The sequence below is a fragment of the Rhipicephalus microplus genome, unplaced genomic scaffold (genome assembly GCF_043290135.1).
Source record: "Rhipicephalus microplus isolate Deutch F79 unplaced genomic scaffold, USDA_Rmic scaffold_181, whole genome shotgun sequence".
NCBI lineage: Eukaryota > Metazoa > Arthropoda > Arachnida > Ixodida > Ixodidae > Rhipicephalus > Rhipicephalus microplus.
This window is the reverse complement of record NW_027464752.1, coordinates 167,501-182,500: the sequence shown is the minus strand read 5'-3', so window position 1 is coordinate 182,500 and position 15,000 is coordinate 167,501. Positions and strand designations below refer to the sequence as shown.

General features: G+C 62.3%; 2 non-coding genes across 2 annotated transcripts; both read right to left on the bottom strand.

The window, feature by feature from the left end:
- Window positions 1-1,087: 1,087 nt before the first annotated feature.
- LOC142791653 (5.8S ribosomal RNA) lies at window positions 1,088-1,240 on the bottom strand. Its single transcript, XR_012890351.1, has one exon. It is a non-coding gene; the product is annotated as a 5.8S ribosomal RNA (ribosomal RNA).
- Window positions 1,241-2,959: 1,719 nt separating this feature from the next.
- Window positions 2,960-4,774, bottom strand: LOC142791668 (small subunit ribosomal RNA). The gene has a single exon (XR_012890365.1). It is a non-coding gene; the product is annotated as a small subunit ribosomal RNA (ribosomal RNA).
- Between the last annotated feature and the right edge of the window lie 10,226 nt (window positions 4,775-15,000).

Here is a 15,000-nt window from a genome sequence, read left to right as displayed (position 1 = left end):
CGCAACCCTGTACAGGGCCACTTCTTCACAAGGCTGGCAATCGGCTTCCCCGCTGCACGCGTGCGGCGCACAACCGGTGTGACGTGGAAGTGACGGGACACGTTCGTAAACCCATCGCGAACCGAGTACGACGCCCTACCAAGTGCGCCCGCAACCCTGTACAGGGTCACATCTTCACAAGGCTGGCAAGCGGCATTCCGCTGCGCGCGTGCGTCGTCCGAGCAGTTGCGTGATAAACGACCGTGTCGAAAGCCCAAACACCGCCGAGGCCAGTCGCCGCCGCCGCAAGGGCAGCCACGCAGCCTGGCGAGAGGCATCGTCTCGTGTAGCGTCGCCCCCGCCCCAACTGGAGTGGCCCAGTTTTTTGAACGGGACGGGAACTGCGAAGCACTTAGACCGACGGCGGACTACGACGAGAACGCCTTAAGCTTCGCCAACGTTTCGCCAACTCGTGCGGGAGACTTTTTCCGCTTCGCGGCAAGTCGTCGCGCCGTGCTCTCCGCATCAACCGCGTACGCAGCGAACCGCAAACGTCGGGCGCAGCCTCCTCACCTCCCTGCGCTTTGCGCGCGAACGTTCCCTGTTCGCGCGGCAAAGCCTGGAGGAGGCACGGCCCCGCAGCGTGTTCGAGCGCCCGGTCTACGGGACACCCTGCTTACTTCGAGGGCAACAAGCGCAACGCAAGGCTGCGATCTCGCGCACTTTGCGCACGGCTGGAGAAGCTTTGCTGGCCGGCTTTCGCTCCTCGTGTTTACCGTGCGTTAAAGTTGCGCGTCCGTGGCTCTCGCAGCTCTTGCGCGCCCGGTCGCAGAGAGGAGTACGCAACCTCGACCGCACTTTCCCTGCAGGCTTCCTTCCGACTCGAAGTCCTGCGGCGGTCTCAACGAGGTGCCACATCCTCAATGCAGTCGGTCGCCCCCGTTTCGGTTGGGCTCTGGCACGACGGTCGCCACCGTCTCGCCCTTGAGTGGCCGCTGTTGGCGCTCGCTGTGAGGTGTTCAGCGTGCTGTCCGTGTTGCCGACGCGGTCAAAACGAGTCGACGGCTCACGTTCCCTTGTGCGCCGAAGGCTCTCTTGATATGTGATCCGACCCTCAGACAGACGAAGCCAAGGGAAGACCCAAGGCCGCAATGTGCGTTCAAAGAATCAGTGCTCAGTGTGTCCTGCAATTCACACCAAGTCTCGCAGCTGGCTGCGTTCTTCATCGACCCGAGAACCGAGTGATCCACCGCTTAGAGTCGTGAAAAAGTGTTTGTTCAATTCCGTACAGTCAAAACCAAACGTTTCTGGCACTCGGCCAAACAGTGGCCAAGAAGGGCGCTTTTCAGCGCACGCTTGGACTCCAAAACTCTGCCGCGCCTTTTTCGGCTGCCGCAAATCGAGCAAACGGTGTGTTTCGGACGGCGTTTCGCTTTCGCTACTTGCGAGTGCTTTCGTGGTCCACCCCTCTATAAATACTCGGGAGGCGTCGAAGCCGGTTCTCCAAGCCGGACCCGTAGGTATCGTTGTGTGCTCGCTCTCATTGGCCCGCCTAACCAGAAAATGCCTGCGGTACACCCATTTGGATAAGAGTGCACGCAGATGCGGGCCTCGACGGCTACACATTTCCTCGGGCGGCCGCCTCCCGGCCTCCGTGGAGCGCGGGATGCACGGTCCCATCGACAAGCCTCTCCCGTTTTTACCGTGGCGTCGCGGTTCACCACGGCAGGCGGGTCGGTCTCCTCCGCATAAAAAGGGGGACCCCCGCTTTTTGTTCCACGAAATCGCACAAGCTTTTTTCGCATCCACGGTTTGCCACCGCACACCAAAATGCCGATCCGGCTGCCTACTTTAGCCAACAGGTGGAGCCAGGCGCGCCGTACTTGCGCGGCACTTCCCACGTCCACCGAAGTCGGTGCCAAGGACCACTTTCGGCGCCGGAGCCGCGTACGAGCCTACTCGAGGCGGAAGAACGAAGCCAGCAAGGGCCTGGCCGCAAGTGCGTTCAATTGTCGGGACGTCCAAGTCCCTCGTTCTTCCGTGCTTCCTCTTTCGGCAAGTCGTTGCGGCACCTTCCCAAAGCGCGCAGACCCGCTAATCGCGACGAGCGCGACGTGGCCGTGCCGCCTTTCCCTCGGCAGCAAGCAAAACGCCTGGCAACGTCGACGCTCCCCTAACCGCGATCTCGCACCGTGTTTCGTGTGGCGAATTCAAAAGCCGGCCGGCGCTGCTGCAACCATTACGGTCGGTACGCATACGCCGCGGAGGGCGGGACGGTCATCGGAGCGTGCGGTTCCTCCATCGAGTACTGCGCACCTCGGCCGTCGCATCGCCGTGCCATGACCGGCCGCGCGTCAACGCGAACCGGTGCCAGCGAGATCCCTCGCCTGCAAGAACCGACCGGCAGCCTCCGTCACCCGAGGACGCGGAGGCGCTTGCCGCGGACGGCGGGACGGTATGCACTGGTGCACAGCGGACCCGTCACATCGCCAGTTCCTTGACCGACCGCCGACGCTTGTGCCGTTCCTCTCGTACTTGGCAGTCGCCGCGCGATTGTCGGGTCTCGTTCTTGCACGCTCGAACGGTCGGGAGGGCACTCGGCTGGCGTTTCGGGAACGCGCAGCCTCGCCTTCTACCGACGTAACCACGACTCGCCGTTCGCGCTCCGCCGCTCCTGTTTACAGTACTAGGCGGTCCCGCAGCGGTCGGGTCGCGCATTTCGAGCGCTTCGAGCCACGGTGCTGTGGCGGGTCGAAAGCCGACCTATGAGTGCGTTGCGCCGTTTGTACCCGCGTCCGCCACCTGGCCGACCGTCCAAGGTCGCGGTGTTGGCGTCCGCTGGGCGCAACAATTTGTCACGGGGTGCCGCTCCACATTCAGGCAGCCCCGTGGGGAAAAGCCGACCCCGCGTCCAAACGGGGTCAGCGGCAGAAAGTGTCGGGCGCAGACGCAGCTGAGGCGCTCACCCTTCACAATCCGTTAATGATCCTTCCGCAGGTTCACCTACGGAAACCTTGTTACGACTTTTACTTCCTCTAAATGATCAAGTTTGGTCATCTTTCCAACAGACCGGCGCAACCGAAAGGCCGCGCCGGACATCGGTCCGAAGACCTCACTAAATCATTCAATCGGTAGTAGCGACGGGCGGTGTGTACAAAGGGCAGGGACGTAATCAACGCGAGCTTATGACTCGCGCTTACTGGGAATTCCTCGTTCAAGGGGAACAATTGCAAGCCCCTATCCCAATCACGAAAGAAGTTCCACGGGTTACCCAGTCTTTTCAGACAGGGATAAAGACACGCTGCTTCCTTCAGTGTAGCGCGCGTGCGGCCCCGGACATCTAAGGGCATCACAGACCTGTTATTGCTCTGTTTCGTGCGGCTAGGAGCCGCTTGTCCCTCTAAGAAGGTTGTAAGGTGCTGGGAACCCCGCACCTATTTAATAGGCTAGAGTCTCGTTCGTTATCGGAATTAACCAGACAAATCGCTCCACCAACTAAGAACGGCCATGCACCACCATCCACCGAATCAAGAAAGAGCTCTCAATCTGTCAATCCTCCCAGTGTCCGGGCCGGGTAAGTTTTCCCGTGTTGAGTCAAATTAAGCCGCAGGCTCCACTCCTGGTGGTGCCCTTCCGTCAATTCCTTTAAGTTTCAGCTTTGCAACCATACTTCCCCCGGAACCCAAATACTTTGGTTTCCCGGAAGCTGCCCGCCGAGTCATTTGAGTAACTCAGGCGGATCGCTGGTTGGCATCGTTTATGGTCAGAACTAGGGCGGTATCTGATCGCCTTCGAACCTCTGACTTTCGTTCTTGATCAATGAAAACATTCTTGGCAAATGCTTTCGCAGTAGTTCGTCTTGCGACGGTCCAAGAATTTCACCTCTAGCGCCGCAATACGAATGCCCCCGTCCGTCCCTCTTAATCATTACCTCGTATTCCAAAAACCAACAGAACAGAAACGAGGTCTTGTTCTATTATTCCATGCAAGTTTATTCAGGCGACTCGCCTGCGTTGAGCACTCTAATTTTTTCAAAGTAAAAGCACCGGCCATCTCGAGGCACACAATGAAGTGCACCAAGAAAGAACCGGCATGATGTTCAGTCCGAGCCGTCGCATCGGGTAGATGCACTACTCGTCTGGAACTGAGATCCAACTACGAGCTTTTTAACCGCAGCAGCTTTAGTATACGCTATTGGAGCTGGAATTACCGCGGCTGCTGGCACCAGACTTGCCCTCCAATTGATCCTCGTTAAAGGATTTAGAGTGTACTCATTTCAATTACGGGGCCTCAAAAGAGTCCCGTATTGTTATTTTTCGTCACTACCTCCCCGTGCCGGGAGTGGGTAATTTGCGCGCCTGCTGCCTTCCTTGGATGTGGTAGCCGTTTCTCAGGCTCCCTCTCCGGAATCGAACCCTGATTCTCCGTTACCCGTAACAACCATGGTAAGCAAGTAACCTACCATCGAAAGTTGATAAGGCAGACACTTGAAAGAAACGTCGCCGGCTCGTGGCCATGCGATCAGCACAAAGTTATCCAGAGTCACCACACAATACGGGCCGAAACCCGATCGATCTTGGTCTAATAAAAGCACCCGTTACCCAAAGGGCTCCAGGCTCACTGCATGTATTAGCTCTAGAATTGCCACAGTTATCCAAGTAGGAAGAAACGATCTAAGGAACCATAACTGATTTAATGAGCCATTCGCGGTTTCGCCTTATTTCGGCATGTACTTAGACATGCATGGCTTAATCTTTGAGACAAGCATATGATTACTGGCAGGATCAACCAGGTAATCGTTCGACTGCGCGTCCGTCCTCGCCTTCGGCGGGCCGGACGCAGTCTGTGTGCGGCGGAGGCCACCTTCAGGCGCCCCAACACGCTTATTTTGCACTCCGAGATGACGGCGTTCGAGCTCGCTACGGCACAACCTTCCCGAAAGACGAGTGGGAGCCGTGCGGCAAGAAGCACGTTCATGCTCGCTCTTTTTCGTTGCATCGACTCGGTCGCGCCGTGCGGGTTGCCCAAGCCCGCTGCACTGTCGGTGGACCGGCCGGAACTAGCAACGGAGCCGAGACTGCAAAGCCGCCAGACGACGGGTCACGCCCGCGTCTTCGGCGCTTTCGCATCTGAATCGCCCGAGGACGACACGGAACACACCTCGATATCGTGGTAAAACGGCACCGTCCGACAACCAGCCCCTAACGCATCAAGCGGATGAGGCTGCAGACGACTGCCGTGGATTCCCCTGGAGCAGACCCGAGGACACGCTTGACGAGGCCGAAGCCCGCCGCATATCAGACACCCGGTCGCTTTCGCGTACGCCGCTCACGAGAACCCCCACATAATAGCAGCGATAAGTACCCAGACCTCCTTGGGCACTAATACGAGCGTACTCGAGAAAATTTCACCGCGGGTGTGCCCCGAAACGTGTGGCACGTTGAGCGTGCCACAAGTCTACGTCGCTCTCAAACCCGCCGAGGTCGTAGAATTTGCGACCCTACTCACGAAATTCCCACCGAGGATACGGCCGCAAACGTACCGCACCTTGGGTAGGCCACGAGTTTGTGCAACACTACGCTGACGGCACAGCACCGAGGTCGTGCGCGCACGCACGGGAAAATTCCGCCGCGGTTTCTGCCGAAAACGTGAGGCACCACGACTCTCCGCAAGTTCGCGTCGACTGCGAAAGACCGAAGTCGTGAACGACGTGTCCGCTACTCGCCGCCGACACGCTGGACACCAAACGTACAACGACTCGACGGCGTCGTAGAGGCCCACGACGCGGTTTTCCTTAACGACGTCTCGGCGTGGCACCGACAGGTTAGAACGGCCGACCAACGTTCCCTGTCCGCCGTTCGGCTCAGTCGAAGGGCTCGGCGACTTCGGCAACGCTGCGAAGCCGCACGGTGACGCACGCCATGTCCCCATTTTTTTTTTTTCTTTCTGCGTCTGCCGGGGTGCCCCTATAATAGCAGCGATAAGCACCCAGACCGCCGTGGGTCGCTCGCCCCGGCTGACGTGGTTTTTCGTACTCCTGCGGCGGTCGCCGTCAAGCACGTCCAAATACGCTACTTTCGTGGGCGCATTCACGCTCTTTCGCTTCGCCGGAGTGCCAGCACTCACTCTGCCAAAAACGGCGAACATCCGAGCGGCGGTTCCCACTTTTGCGTCGGCGTCGCAAACCCCGCCCCGGCAGACGAGGTTTGCCGTACTCGTGCGACGGTGGCCGGCGGGCACGTCGAAAGACGCCGATATCGTGCGCGAATTGGCGCACCTTGGCTTCACCGGAGTGCCGCCACTGACTCCTCCAAAAACGGCGAAGATCCGAGCGGCGCTTCCCACTTTCGCATCGGCGTCCCGAACTCCGCCCCGGCTGACGCGGTTTACCGTACTCGTGCGACGGTCGCCGGCGAGCACGTGGAAAGACGCCGATATCGTGCCCGAATCGGCTCCGTTCGGCTTCGCCGGAGTGCCAGCACTGGCTCGGCGAAAGACGACGAACATCCGAGCGACGGTTCTCACTATTGCGTACGCGTCGCAAACCCCGCCCCGGCAGACGCACTTTGCCGTACTCGTGCGACGGTCGCCGGCGAGCACGTAGAAAGACGCCGATATCGTGCCGGAATCGGCCCCGTTTGGCTTCGCCGGAGTGCCAGCACTCACTCGGCCACAAACGGCGAACATCCGAGCGGCGGTTCCCACTTAGCCGTCGGCGTCCCGAACTCCGCCCCGGCAGACGCGGTTGCCGAGCTCGTGCGACTAGCGACCGCGAAGCCGTCTCGCGACGCCGCTTTCGTGCGCGGCTCCCACTGCGACATGGGTCACCCGAGGTCGACGAGCAAAAAAGAATGTCGAAAAAAAATTTTTTTTTTTTTTTGTGTCTGCCGGGGTGCCCCTATAATAGCAGCGATAAGCACCCAGACCGCCATGGGTCGCTCGCCCCGGCTGACGTGGTTTTTCGTTTTCCTGCGGTGGTCGTCGTCAAGCACGTCCAAACACGCCACTTTCGTGGGCGCATTCGCGCTCTTTCGCTTCGCCGGAGTGCCAGCACTCACTCTGCCAAAAACGGCGAACATCCTAGTGGCGGTTCCCACTTTTGCGTCGGCGTCGCCAACCCCGCCCCGGCATACGCGGTTTGCCGTACTCGTGCGGCGGTGGCCGGCGGGCACGTCGAAAGACACCGATATCGTGCGCGAGTCGATGCTTCTTGGTCTCGCAGGAGGGCCGCCACTCACTCCTGCAAAAACGGCGAAGATCCGAGCGGCGCTTCCCACTTTTTCGTCGGCATCGCAAACCTCGCCCCGGCAGACGCGCTTTGCCGTACTCGTGCGACGGTCGCCGGCGAGCACGTCGAAATACGCCGATATCGTGCCCGAATCGGCCCCGTTTCGCTTCGCCGGAGTGCCAGCACTCACTCGGCCAAAAACGGCGAACATCCGAGCAGCGGTACCCACTTAGCCGTCGGCATCCCGAACTCCGCGCCGGCTGACGCGGTTGCCGAGCTCGTGCGACTAGCGACCGCGAACGCGTCTCGCGACGCCGCTTTCGTGCGCGGCTCCCATTGCGACCTGGGTTACCCGAGCTCGACCAGCAAAAAAGAAGGTCGAAAAAAAATTTTTTTTTCTGCGTCTGCCGGGGTGCCCCTATAATAGCAGCGATAAGCACCCAGACCGCCGTGGGTCGCTCGCCCCGGCTGACGTGGTTTTTCGTACTCCTGCAGCGGTCGCCGTCAAGCACGTCCAAATACGCCACTTTCGTGGGCGCTTTCGCGCTCTTTCGCGTCGCCGGTGTGCCAGCACTCACTCTGCCAAAAACGGCCAACATCCGAGCGGCGGTTCCCACTTTTGCGTCGGCGTCGTAAACCCCGCCCCGGCAGACGCGGTTTACCGTACTCGTGCGACGGTCGCCGCCGGGCACGTCGAAAGACGCCGATATCGTGCCGTAATCGGCCCCGTTTGGCTTCGCCCGAGTGCCAGCACTCACTCGGCCAAAAACGGCGAACATCCGAGCAGCGTTTCCCACTTTCGCATCGGCGTCCCGAAGCCCGCCCCGGCAGACGCGGTTTGCCCTACTCGAGCGACGGTCGCCGGCGATCACGTCGAAAGGCGCCGAATTCGTGCACGAATCGATGCTTCTTGGTCTCGCAGGAGGGCCGCCACTCACTCCTGCAAAAACGGCGAAGATCCGAGTTGCGCTTCCCACTTTTTCGTCGGCGTCCCGAACTACGCCCCGGCTGACGCGGTTTACCGTACTCGTGCGACGGTCGCCGGCGGGCACTTCAAAATACGCCGATTTCGTGGGCGCATTCACGCTGTTTCGCTTCCCCGGAGTGCCAACACTCACTCTGCCGAAAGCGGCGATCATCCGAGCGGCGGTTCCCACTTTTGCGTCGGCTTCGCAAACGGCGCCCCGGCAGACGCGCTCGTGCGACGTACTCGTGCGACGGTCGCCGGCGAGCACGTCGAAAGACGCCGATATCGTGCTCGAATCGACCCCGTTTCGCTTCGCCGGAGTGCTGCCAGTCACGGCGCAGAAAACGGCGAACAAGTGTTTTTTTTTTTTTCCTAGAATTTGTGTTATAGAAGGCACATTTGATATCGGACGATAATTTTCAACTTTATCACGCGCACCGATTTTCGTGTAGAGGTTTGCAAGTTTATGGGAATTTCTCCACTTGGAATAATGCGATTTAGTAGTGCTACGAGAACTTCATGGATGTACTCAAGGGTACGGGGCAAGTCAGTTACGTCAACACCTGCAGATTTTTTACACTTCAAACTGAAAATTGTTGGTTGTGAGTCCTCGTGTGATATTAAAGGCCGATTCGCTAACACATAGAACAAAGAAAGAAAGGAAGAAAAAACGCCCGCGCTCGCTCAAGAAACCTGGGTTCGCAACAAGTGGCAACAACAAGCAACCGAGCGAGTGCGCCAAAACCCGTGGCGGCCGAACAAACGCGAAGTCCCAACCGCGTCAGCCGGGGCGGCACGGGACAGGAAAAATCACTTCAGCCGGGGCGGCGGGGCACCGAATAAACCTCGTCACCTCGTCGCAGGATAAAAGAGGAAACAAAAAGTCTAAACAGCGTCTGCTGGAGCGAATGCGTAATAAAACAACAACAACAACAAAAAAAAACACCCGCGCTCAAGAAGTCTGCAATCCTCACAAAAGGCGACTGTGACCGAGCAGCGTCAGCCGGGGCCGTGCGGAAACGGAAAAACCGCGACTACCGGGGCGTCGAGGCACCGAAAAATCCACTTCAGCCGCGGCGAAAAAAAAAAACAAAAAGAAAGACGGAGGGGGGGGGGGGGAACCACGTCTGCCGGGGCGAAGGAAAAAAAAAACGCGTCTGCCGGGGCGAGCCCGGGTGCGGCACCACCGGGAAAACTGTGGCAAACAGACATGGCGATCGAGTGAGTGGGCCGCCAGCCAGGCTCAGCCAAAAAGTGCAAAGTCCGAACTGCGTCAGCCGGGGCGGCAAAAACCGCGTCAGCCGGGGCGGCGCAAAAAACCGCGTCTGCCGGGGCGGCACGAAACCGCGTCAGCCGGGGCGGGGCGAAAACTGCGTCAGCCGGGGCGAAAGAAAAAAAAAAACGCGTCTGCCGGGGCAAGCCCGGGTGCGGCACCACCGGGAAAACTGTGGCAAACAGACATGGCGATCGAGTGAGTGGGCCGCCAGCCAGGCACAGCCGAAAAGTGCAAAGTCCGAACCGTGTCAGCCGGGGCGACGCAAAAACCGCGTCAGCCGGGGCGGCGCGAAAACCGCGTCAGCCGGGGCGGCACGAAACCGCGTCAGCCAGGGCGGCGCGAAAACTGCGTCAGCCGGGGCGGCGCGAAAACCTCGTCAGCCGGGGCGAGCGAAAAGGGGGGGGGGGGGAACCACGTCTGCCGGGGCGAAAGAAAAAAAAACGCGTCTGCCGGGGCGAGCCCGGGTGCGGCACCACCGGGAAGACTGTGGCAAACAGACATGGCGATCGAGTGAGTGGGCCGCCAGCCAGGCTCAGCCCAAAAAGTGCTAAGTCCGAACTGCGTCAGCCGGGGCGGCGCGAAAACCGCGTCTGCCGGGGCGGCACGAAACCGCGTCAGCCGGGGCGGCGCGAAAACTGCGTCAGCCGGGGCGAGCCCGGGTGCGGCACCACCGGGAAAACTGTGGCAAACAGACATGGCGATCGAGTGAGTGGGCCGCCAGCCAGGCACAGCCGAAAAGTGCTAAGTCCGAACTGCGTCAGCCGGGGCGGCAAAAACCGCGTCAGCCGGGGCGGCGCAAAAAACCGCGTCTGCCGGGGCGGCACGAAACCGCGTCAGCCGGGGCGGCGCGAAAACTGCGTCAGCCGGGGCGAAAGAAAAAAAAAACGCGTCTGCCGGGGCGAGCCCGGGTGCGGCACCACCGGGAAAACTGTGGCAAACAGACATGGCGATCGAGTGAGTGGGCCGCCAGCCAGGCACAGCCGAAAAGTGCTAAGTCCGAACTGCGTCTGCCGGGGCGGCACGAAACCGCGTCAGCCGGGGCGGCGCGAAAACCGCGTCTGCCGGGGCGGCACGAAACCGCGTCAGCCGGGGCGGCGCGAAAACTGCGTCAGCCGGGGCGAGCCCGGGTGCGGCACCACCGGGAAAACTGTGGCAAACAGACATGGCGATTGAGTGAGTGGGCCGCCAGCCAGGCACAGCCGAAAAGTGCTAAGTCCGAACTGCGTCTGCCGGGGCGGCACGAAACCGCGTCAGCCGGGGCGGCGCGAAAACCGCGTCTGCCGGGGCGGCACGAAACCGCGTCAGCCGGGGCGGCGCGAAAACTGCGTCAGCCGGGGCGAGCCCGGGTGCGGCACCACCGGGAAAACTGTGGCAAACAGACATGGCGATCGAGTGAGTGGGCCGCCAGCCAGGCACAGCCGAAAAGTGCAAAGTCCGAACCGTGTCAGCCGGGGCGACGCAAAAACCGCGTCAGCCGGGGCGGCGCGAAAACCGCGTCAGCCGGGGCGGCACGAAACCGCGTCAGCCGGGGCGGCGCGAAAACTGCGTCAGCCGGGGCGGCGCGAAAACCTCGTCAGCCGGGGCGAGCGAAAAGGGGGGGGGGGGAACCACGTCTGCCGGGGCGAAAGAAAAAAAAACGCGTCTGCCGGGGCGAGCCCGGGTGCGGCACCACCGGGAAGACTGTGGCAAACAGACATGGCGATCGAGTGAGTGGGCCGCCAGCCAGGCTCAGCCCAAAAAGTGCTAAGTCCGAACTGCGTCAGCCGGGGCGGCGCGAAAACCGCGTCTGCCGGGGCGGCACGAAACCGCGTCAGCCGGGGCGGCGCGAAAACTGCGTCAGCCGGGGCGAGCCCGGGTGCGGCACCACCGGGAAAACTGTGGCAAACAGACATGGCGATCGAGTGAGTGGGCCGCCAGCCAGGCACAGCCGAAAAGTGCTAAGTCCGAACTGCGTCAGCCGGGGCGGCAAAAACCGCGTCAGCCGGGGCGGCGCAAAAAACCGCGTCTGCCGGGGCGGCACGAAACCGCGTCAGCCGGGGCGGCGCGAAAACTGCGTCAGCCGGGGCGAAAGAAAAAAAAAACGCGTCTGCCGGGGCGAGCCCGGGTGCGGCACCACCGGGAAAACTGTGGCAAACAGACATGGCGATCGAGTGAGTGGGCCGCCAGCCAGGCACAGCCGAAAAGTGCTAAGTCCGAACTGCGTCTGCCGGGGCGGCACGAAACCGCGTCAGCCGGGGCGGCGCGAAAACCGCGTCTGCCGGGGCGGCACGAAACCGCGTCAGCCGGGGCGGCGCGAAAACTGCGTCAGCCGGGGCGAGCCCGGGTGCGGCACCACCGGGAAAACTGTGGCAAACAGACATGGCGATTGAGTGAGTGGGCCGCCAGCCAGGCACAGCCGAAAAGTGCTAAGTCCGAACTGCGTCTGCCGGGGCGGCACGAAACCGCGTCAGCCGGGGCGGCGCGAAAACCGCGTCTGCCGGGGCGGCACGAAACCGCGTCAGCCGGGGCGGCGCGAAAACCGCGTCTGCCGGGGCGGCACGAAACCGCGTCAGCCGGGGCGGCGCGAAAACTGCGTCAGCCGGGGCGAGCCCGGGTGCGGCACCACCGGGAAGACTGTGGCAAACAGACATGGCGATCGAGTGAGTGGGCCGCCAGCCAGGCTCAGCCCAAAAAGTGCTAAGTCCGAACTGCGTCTGCCGGGGCGGCACGAAACCGCGTCAGCCGGGGCGGCGCGAAAACCGCGTCTGCCGGGGCGGCACGAAACCGCGTCAGCCGGGGCGGCGCGAAAACTGCGTCAGCCGGGGCGAGCCCGGGTGCGGCACCACCGGGAAAACTGTGGCAAACAGACATGGCGATCGAGTGAGTGGGCCGCCAGCCAGGCACAGCCGAAAAGTGCAAAGTCCGAACCGTGTCAGCCGGGGCGACGCAAAAACCGCGTCAGCCGGGGCGGCGCGAAAACCGCGTCAGCCGGGGCGGCACGAAACCGCGTCAGCCGGGGCGGCGCGAAAACTGCGTCAGCCGGGGCGGCGCGAAAACCTCGTCAGCCGGGGCGAGCGAAAAGGGGGGGGGGGGGGGGGGAACCACGTCTGCCGGGGCGAAAGAAAAAAAAACGCGTCTGCCGGGGCGAGCCCGGGTGCGGCACCACCGGGAAGACTGTGGCAAACAGACATGGCGATCGAGTGAGTGGGCCGCCAGCCAGGCTCAGCCCAAAAAGTGCTAAGTCCGAACTGCGTCAGCCGGGGCGGCGCGAAAACCGCGTCTGCCGGGGCGGCACGAAACCGCGTCAGCCGGGGCGGCGCGAAAACTGCGTCAGCCGGGGCGAGCCCGGGTGCGGCACCACCGGGAAAACTGTGGCAAACAGACATGGCGATCGAGTGAGTGGGCCGCCAGCCAGGCACAGCCGAAAAGTGCTAAGTCCGAACTGCGTCAGCCGGGGCGGCAAAAACCGCGTCAGCCGGGGCGGCGCAAAAAACCGCGTCTGCCGGGGCGGCACGAAACCGCGTCAGCCGGGGCGGCGCGAAAACTGCGTCAGCCGGGGCGAAAGAAAAAAAAAACGCGTCTGCCGGGGCGAGCCCGGGTGCGGCACCACCGGGAAAACTGTGGCAAACAGACATGGCGATCGAGTGAGTGGGCCGCCAGCCAGGCACAGCCGAAAAGTGCTAAGTCCGAACTGCGTCTGCCGGGGCGGCACGAAACCGCGTCAGCCGGGGCGGCGCGAAAACCGCGTCTGCCGGGGCGGCACGAAACCGCGTCAGCCGGGGCGGCGCGAAAACTGCGTCAGCCGGGGCGAGCCCGGGTGCGGCACCACCGGGAAAACTGTGGCAAACAGACATGGCGATTGAGTGAGTGGGCCGCCAGCCAGGCACAGCCGAAAAGTGCTAAGTCCGAACTGCGTCTGCCGGGGCGGCACGAAACCGCGTCAGCCGGGGCGGCGCGAAAACCGCGTCTGCCGGGGCGGCACGAAACCGCGTCAGCCGGGGCGGCGCGAAAACCGCGTCTGCCGGGGCGGCACGAAACCGCGTCAGCCGGGGCGGCGCGAAAACTGCGTCAGCCGGGGCGAGCCCGGGTGCGGCACCACCGGGAAGACTGTGGCAAACAGACATGGCGATCGAGTGAGTGGGCCGCCAGCCAGGCTCAGCCCAAAAAGTGCTAAGTCCGAACTGCGTCAGCCGGGGCGGCGCGAAAACCGCGTCTGCCGGGGCGGCACGAAACCGCGTCAGCCGGGGCGGCGCGAAAACTGCGTCAGCCGGGGCGAGCCCGGGTGCGGCACCACCGGGAAAACTGTGGCAAACAGACATGGCGATCGAGTGAGTGGGCCGCCAGCCAGGCACAGCCGAAAAGTGCTAAGTCCGAACTGCGTCAGCCGGGGCGGCAAAAACCGCGTCAGCCGGGGCGGCGCAAAAAACCGCGTCTGCCGGGGCGGCACGAAACCGCGTCAGCCGGGGCGGCGCGAAAACTGCGTCAGCCGGGGCGAAAGAAAAAAAAAACGCGTCTGCCGGGGCGAGCCCGGGTGCGGCACCACCGGGAAAACTGTGGCAAACAGACATGGCGATCGAGTGAGTGGGCCGCCAGCCAGGCACAGCCGAAAAGTGCTAAGTCCGAACTGCGTCTGCCGGGGCGGCACGAAACCGCGTCAGCCGGGGCGGCGCGAAAACCGCGTCTGCCGGGGCGGCACGAAACCGCGTCAGCCGGGGCGGCGCGAAAACTGCGTCAGCCGGGGCGAGCCCGGGTGCGGCACCACCGGGAAAACTGTGGCAAACAGACATGGCGATTGAGTGAGTGGGCCGCCAGCCAGGCACAGCCGAAAAGTGCTAAGTCCGAACTGCGTCTGCCGGGGCGGCACGAAACCGCGTCAGCCGGGGCGGCGCGAAAACCGCGTCTGCCGGGGCGGCACGAAACCGCGTCAGCCGGGGCGGCGCGAAAACTGCGTCAGCCGGGGCGAGCCCGGGTGCGGCACCACCGGGAAAACTGTGGCAAACAGACATGGCGATCGAGTGAGTGGGCCGCCAGCCAGGCACAGCCGAAAAGTGCTAAGTCCGAACTGCGTCAGCCGGGGCGGCAAAAACCGCGTCAGCCGGGGCGGCGCAAAAACCGCGTCTGCCGGGGCGAAATCAAAAAAAAAAAACAAAGAAAAAAGCCCGCGCTTAATCAAAAGAAAACAAAGAAAAAAGCTTGCGCTTAATCAAAAGAAAACAAACAAAAAAAGTTCGCGCTTAAGCCTGGCGGTGGAACCACCGGGGCAAACAGACCTGGCGATCGAGTGAGTGGGCCGCCAGCCGGGGTGAGCCAAAAAGTGCAAAGTCCGAACCGCGTCAGCCGGGGCGACGCAAAAACCGCGTCAGCCGGGGCGGCGCGAAAACCGCGTCAGCCGGGGCGGCGCGAAAACCGCGTCAGCCGGGGCGGCGCAAAAACTGCGTCAGCCGGGGCGGCACGGAAAAACGAAAACCGCGTCAGCCGGGGCGGCACGGAAAAACGAAAACCGCGTCAGCCGGGGCGACATCAAAATTAGGAAAAAAAAAAAAAAACTGCCTTAGGACACCTGCGTACACT